This window comes from Budorcas taxicolor, chromosome 8 (genome assembly GCF_023091745.1).
Source record: "Budorcas taxicolor isolate Tak-1 chromosome 8, Takin1.1, whole genome shotgun sequence".
NCBI classification, from domain to species: Eukaryota; Metazoa; Chordata; class Mammalia; order Artiodactyla; family Bovidae; genus Budorcas; species Budorcas taxicolor.
This window is the reverse complement of record NC_068917.1, coordinates 103,219,398-103,226,121: the sequence shown is the minus strand read 5'-3', so window position 1 is coordinate 103,226,121 and position 6,724 is coordinate 103,219,398.

Sequence of the window (6,724 nt, the reverse complement as noted above, 5' to 3'; positions counted from 1 at the left end):
GCTCCAAGGCAAGAAGAGTTTGTTTTTTTAATGCTTTTTCTTCATGCTTTTTCTTGAGGGATGGCATTCTCTGGAGACTAGCCAAGAGCAAAGTTGATCAGAAAGAGTTTTATCCCTTCCTGCTTCTCATTTCTTGCTTTTTCTCTAGCTAGATCCAGACCAGCTTGTAACATCCCATTCTGTATCTGATCCCACCGATTTTACCTTGGTTGTACCTGGAAATTTTTCTGGAAGTACAATAGTCCACATTTTTCTCTTATTCTAGGAAAGAGAACCCCTAGACATGCCTGTAGAATGGAATGGGGGCATTAATAATTGTTGAGGTGGTATTTCATAAAGCCACTTTCCATCTACTGTCCAGTGGTACTGCTGCAACAGATCTCAATACATGTAAAGGCCAGGGATAATTATTTATAAAAAAGAAAATTGCCTTTAAAAGAGTAGAGAGGTGAAGCACACATTAGCATCCAGACATTCTGACACCCACTCATTTCAGGGGGTCCAGGAGCCGGAGGGAAGGGGGACGTGTAGGGCCTGGGTCTTCCCTCCCTAGCACCTTCAGACTTAGACTTTTGACACTTTCCCAAACACGCTTGTGTTTAAGATCACAAACATGAGACCAACCAGATTGAAAGAAGGTATGGCCATTTTTTAAAATAGCATACACTTGCTAATGATTTTACTAATTGTTTTCTTTTCTTTTTTTTTTTTTTTTTGGTTTCCTGGGAATCTCACAGAGAAGCCCTCTCCATCTCCTTCTTAGGTACCTATTCTGAGGACCTATTGTGTCCTTTATGCCTTTATTCAAATATTACATCCAGGTGGTCCTTGGCCACCCAGACTGCAAATGTAATCCAACTCTCATCCTTCCTTCTTATTTTATTCTTCTCCTTTCTTTCTTTGGGCTTCTCTGGTGGCTCAACTGGTAAAGAATCCACCTGCAATGTGGGAGACCTGGGTTTGATCCTTTGGTTGGGAAAGATCCCCTGGAGAAGGGAACGGCTACCGACTCCAGTATTCTGGCCTGGAGAATTCTGTGGACTGTATAGTCCATAGGGTCGCAAAGAGTTGGACACAACTGAGCGACTTTCACTTTTTTTCTTTATTTGCAGTGATCACAAATTTACTATATATTTCACTTATCTTACTGTTGACTTTCCCCTAAATGCAGACTTCATGAAGGGAGGGGGTGGAATGTTTTGTCTTTTTGTCCATGCTGTATCCTAGCAGTGTGTCCAGTACCCGGCACAGAGTAGGCCTTACCTGGTACATGTGGGATCACTCTGTACCATGGGAGTATTACCTACAGAGAACTTAGCCAAGTCAAGTTCGTGGGACCAACTAGGTCAGTTTATACCCTAACAACTACTGGGAAGTGAAGAGTTGGGGGTTTCTGAGGATGACATCTAACTTACAACTTCAGAAGCAAGTGAGAAGTGGAGGTGGCGTGGCTCTCTGAAAAGTTAATCACTTCTCTCTTGGAGGCATATTATTAAAGGAAGGATGTGTCTTCTTTGAGTCATCAGTTTCACCTCCTGAAAGTAAATCAAATGACAGTGTAATTGTCAGGACTCCCCTATTATAGAGTGTATTCCATCTGTATGGAATGAATCCCATCCCTAGGTGATAGGCCCCCATTGATTTAACTCAATCACTGATCCCACCCCTCCATCTTAATTAGTGGTCCAGGGATGAGTGAAGGATGGCATTTGGGCCAGAGAGAGAGAGAGAGAGAGAGAGCTCCATTACCATAAAGAGCTGAGGAGGCAGTTTTCTATAGTGGTGAAGGAAATGGACCTTGGAGTCAAACTAGTAAGGTCAGTAATCCCAGCTGTGACACTCCCCAGCTGGTCGACCTTGAGAAAGTTTTAAAATGTTATTTTATTCATCTGTGAAATGGGGATAATAATAATAATAATAATACTGCATAAGGTATGCAGTATGATTGCATTCTCTTCCTTGTAAAGATTAAGGAAGAGAATACCAGCCACAGAGTAAATTAGGTACTATTATTGCAATTCCAGTGAGAAAAGGAAAAATAAATCCTGAACAGAACACTGTGTATTAGCAGATTATTCATTTAGTCAACTAAATGGTCCCTGAGTACTTAGCATGTGCCACTTAGGGGCCATGAAGGCACTGAAGTGAATCAGGATTGAGCTCTGTAGGGGGCTTGTTGGAAAGCCAAGTCATGAATGAAATAAGTAGTGTAGGACATTGTTCACAAAGCAGTCAAGCATAGATACCATGACATGAGGTCCCAGAAGGAAAACCTTACTTTATTTAGATGATAGAGAGCTGATAGAAAATTCACTTAAGACATTCAGCAAGAAGCATGTCTTATCCTTAAATGTATGGTTTTAACTATAGCTTTAATAATGATCAGCCTCTCCTCCCAAAAAAAAACAAAAACAAGCAATGATTAATGGTGCTAAATTAGCTCTCTGTTTAGATTTTTCTGTTAATGCACGTCTAGGTCCTTGCTTTAAAAAATCACGTGTAGATATCCACCTTGAACACCCATTCATCCTCACCCTCTACCCCTCATCTCTCATTGACTGATCTCAGTCTCTTACCAGAGGTATCCAGCCATTATCAACCATCATTACCAATCCATCTGGTAAATAGAATCCTGAAGTTTTTGTGGGGTCGCAAAGAGTTGGACATGACTGACTGAACTGAACTGAAAGTTTTTGTGTGGATTTATCATCATTTATGTATACTTAGGAAGATAAATATATATATGCTTGCAGGGACATTTAGGAAAGATAGGGTCCCCGGTAGAACAATGGTGTGGGGCACCATAACTATGCTGTCATTTTGTGCCTTGCATGACTATATGAGATTCAGTGACTGTACACATTTCTTCATTTATGTTCTGGTCTCAGGATGAATTTAAAGCGTTTTTGAAAGCTGCTGGAAACAAACTTGTGGTAGTTGAATTCTCAGCAAAATGGTGTGGTCCTTGCAAAAGGATTTATCCTGTTATTCATGTAAGTATCATGTCTATTTCACAGTTTTTTAGAAGGGATTTAAAGTCCTCGAATAGTTTTCCCAATAAATCTTAAAAGTTTGGCAGTTATGAGCCATTATGGGGTGATAGTTTTTCCCCCACTTAGTGCCCACTTCTTTATTACTATTGTTATTTTAATTTTTAAAATTTTATTGATGGATAGCTGATTTACAGTGTTGTGTTAGTTTCAAGCATACAGCACAGTGATTTAGTTAGATAGATAGGGATATAGAGATAGAGATTTTTTTTCATATTCTTTTTGCTTACAAGTTATTATAAAATATTGAATATAGTGCCCCTAGTCCTTGTTGGTTATTTGTTTTATATATATCAGTGTGTATGTGTTAATCCCAATAAATAATCCCAACACAAACTTCCTAATTTATCCCTCCCCCTCCTTTCTCCGTTAGTAAGCATAAGTTTGTTTTAAAATAATTGTACTACCCAAGGCAATCTACAGACTCAATGCAGTCCTCATCAAATTGCCAATGGCTTTCTTCACAGAGCTAGAATAAAATTTTTATAAATTTGCATGGAAGCAAAAAAAGCAAATAGCAATCTTCAGAAGAAAAATTGGAGTTGGAGGAATCAAGCTTCCTGACTTCAGACTATGCTACAAAGCTATTGTAATCAAAACAGCATGGTACTGGCACAAAAGCAAACATGTAGATCAATGGGACAGGATAGAAAGCCCAGAAATAAACCCACATACCTATGATCAATTTATCAAGATCAGTTTATCAAGAGGCAAGACTATACAATGGAGAAGAGACTATACAGACTCTGCAGTAAGTGGTGCTCAGAAAACTGGACAGCTAGATGTGAAAGAATGAAATTATAGCATTCACTCAGTTCAGTTCAGTTTAGCCACTCAGTCATGTCTGATTCTTTGTGACCCCATGAATTGCAGCACCCCAGGCCTCCCTGTCCATCACCAACTCCTGGAGTTCAGTCAGACTCACGTCCATCGAGTCCGTGATGCCATCCAGCCATCTCATCTTCTGTCATCCCCTTCTCCTCCTGCCCCCAATCCCTCCCAGCATCAGAGTCTTTTCCAATGAGTCAACTCTTCACAGGAGGTGGCCAAAGTACTGGAGCTTCAGCTTTAGCATCATTCCTTCCAAAGAACACCCAAGGCTGATCTCCTTTAGAATGGACTGGTTGGATCTCCTTGCAGTCCAAGGGACTCTCAAGAGTCTTCTCCAACACCACAGTTCAAAAGCATCAATTCTTTGGCACTCAGCTTTCTTCACAGTCCAACTCTCACATCCATACATGACCACTGGAAAAACCATAGCCTTGACTAGACGGACCTTTGTTGGCAAAGTAATGTCTCTGCTTCTCAATATGCTATCTAGGTTGGTCATAACTTTCCTTCCATGGAGTAAGTGTCTTTTAATTTCATGGCTGCAGTCGCCATCTGCAGTGATTTTGGAGCCTCAAAAAATAAAGTCTGACACTGTTTCCACTGTTTCCCCATCTATTTCTCATGAAGTGATGGGACCAGTTGCCATGATCTTCGTTTTCTGAATGTTGAGCTTTAAGCCAGCTTTTTCACTCTCCTCTTTCACTTTCATCAAGAGGCTTTTTAGTTCCTCTTCTGCACTAGCACCATATAAAAATGGTATTAAAATAATAATCAAAATGGATTACAGATCTAAATGTAAATCCAAATGCCATAAAGGAAAATATAGGCAGAACCCTCTTTGACATAAATTGCAACAATATCTTTTTAGATCCATCTTCTAAAGTAATGGAAATAAAAACAAAAATAAACAAATGGGACCTAATTACATTTAAAATCTTCTCCATGGAATCATAGTTTTTTTTGGAAGCATCCTGCTTAACCTGAAGATAATTCAGTGAGATCTAATTAGATCATTAGTACACACACCAGATTAATGCTGTTTGTTTGTAGATAATTCTACAAGGATCATCAAAATGTGCAAAAGAGTACAATTGTATAAAGCAATGGATTATTCATAGTAATGACATTTTACCAAAGTTCTAGTGTTCAGAACTTCCAAATATTAGAATAGATTACAGATGAACATGGTATTTTTTAAACTATAATAAAAAAGAATAAACTACCCCCAATCCTTCAACCCTATTGAAAAGCAGAGACATTACTTTGCCAACAAAGGTCCGTCTAGTCAAGGCTATGGTTTTTCCTGTGGTCACTTATGGATGTGAGAGTTGGACTGTGAAGAAGGCTGAGCACTGAATAATTGATGCTTTTGAACTGTGGTGTTGGAGAAGACTCTTGAGAGTCCCTTGGACTGCAAGGAGATGCACCCAGTCCATTCTGAAGGAGATCAACCCTGGGATTTCTTTGGAAGGAATGATGCTAAAGCTGAAGCTCCAGTACTTGGGCCACCTCATGCGAAGAGTTGACTCATTGGAAAAGACCCTGATGCTGGGAGGGATTGGGAGCAGGAGGAGAAGGGGACGGCAGAGAATGAGATGGCTGGATGGCATCACTGACTCGATGGACATGAGTATGAGTGAACTCCGGGAGATGGTGATGGACAGGGAGGCCTGGCGTGCTGCGATTCATGGGGTCGCAAAGAGTCAGACACGACTGAGTGACTGAACTGAACTGAATCCTTCAACCCTATTATCAGAAGGAATCCTATGTCTTACTTATTCCTTTCATATCTGAGCTCCTTTATAAAATTTCTTTGTAAAATATTCTACTTAATTGTAATCGTATATTTATAGTCAGGTCTTTTCTGTATACACATTGTTTATGTTTTTATCAACTCTCCAGATTATAATTTTCATGTCTATACAGTGTTTCATCTAGTTAATTTTTCTGTTACCCCATTTAAGTGTTTACACCATTTGGTGGGGGGAGTGTACAACATGCTGCAGAAAGAAACTCAGGACATTTCCTCTTCATTTCTCCTTACTGCACAGGAGTTTCACATTTACTGTCCATTCTGTGCATTCTCCTACCTTAATTATAAAGTTCCGTTTTCTCTACACAACTGAAAATCTATTATTTTTCAGCAGGGTTTCTAACATTTCAGTTTTTTTACTTAAACTCTGAAGTCTACTTTAATTCATTCTAACCAGTCATAAACTTTGATATTTAAAAGACACATATTCAGATAAAGAAATTCGCTACATGACATCAGTTCAGTTCAGTCACTCGGTCGTGTCTGACTGTTTGTGACCCCGTGGACTGCAGCACGCCAGGGTTCCCTGTCCATCATCAAATCCTGGAGCTCACTCAAACTTATGTCCATCGAGTCAGTGATTCCATCCTACTATCTCATCCTCTGTCATCCCCTTCTCCCACCACCTTCAATCTTTCCCAGCATCAGGGTCTTTTCCAGTGAATCAGTTCTTCACATCAGGTGGCCAAAGTATTGGAGTTTCAGCTTCAACATCAGTCCTTCCAATGAATATTCAGAATTTATTTCCTTTAGGATTGGCTGATTGGATCTTCTTGTAGTCCAAAGGACTCTCAAGAGTCTTCTCCAGCACCACAGTTCAAAAGCTGAATCAGTTCTTCAGCACTCAGCTTTCTTTATAGTCCAACTCTCACATCCATACATGACTACTGAAAAAACCATAGCCTTGACTAGACGGACCTTTGTTGACAAAGTAATGTCTCTGCTTTTTAATATGCTGTCTAGGTTAGTCATAACTTTTCTTCCAGGTAGCAAGTGTCTTTTAATTTCACGGCTGCAGTCACCATCTACA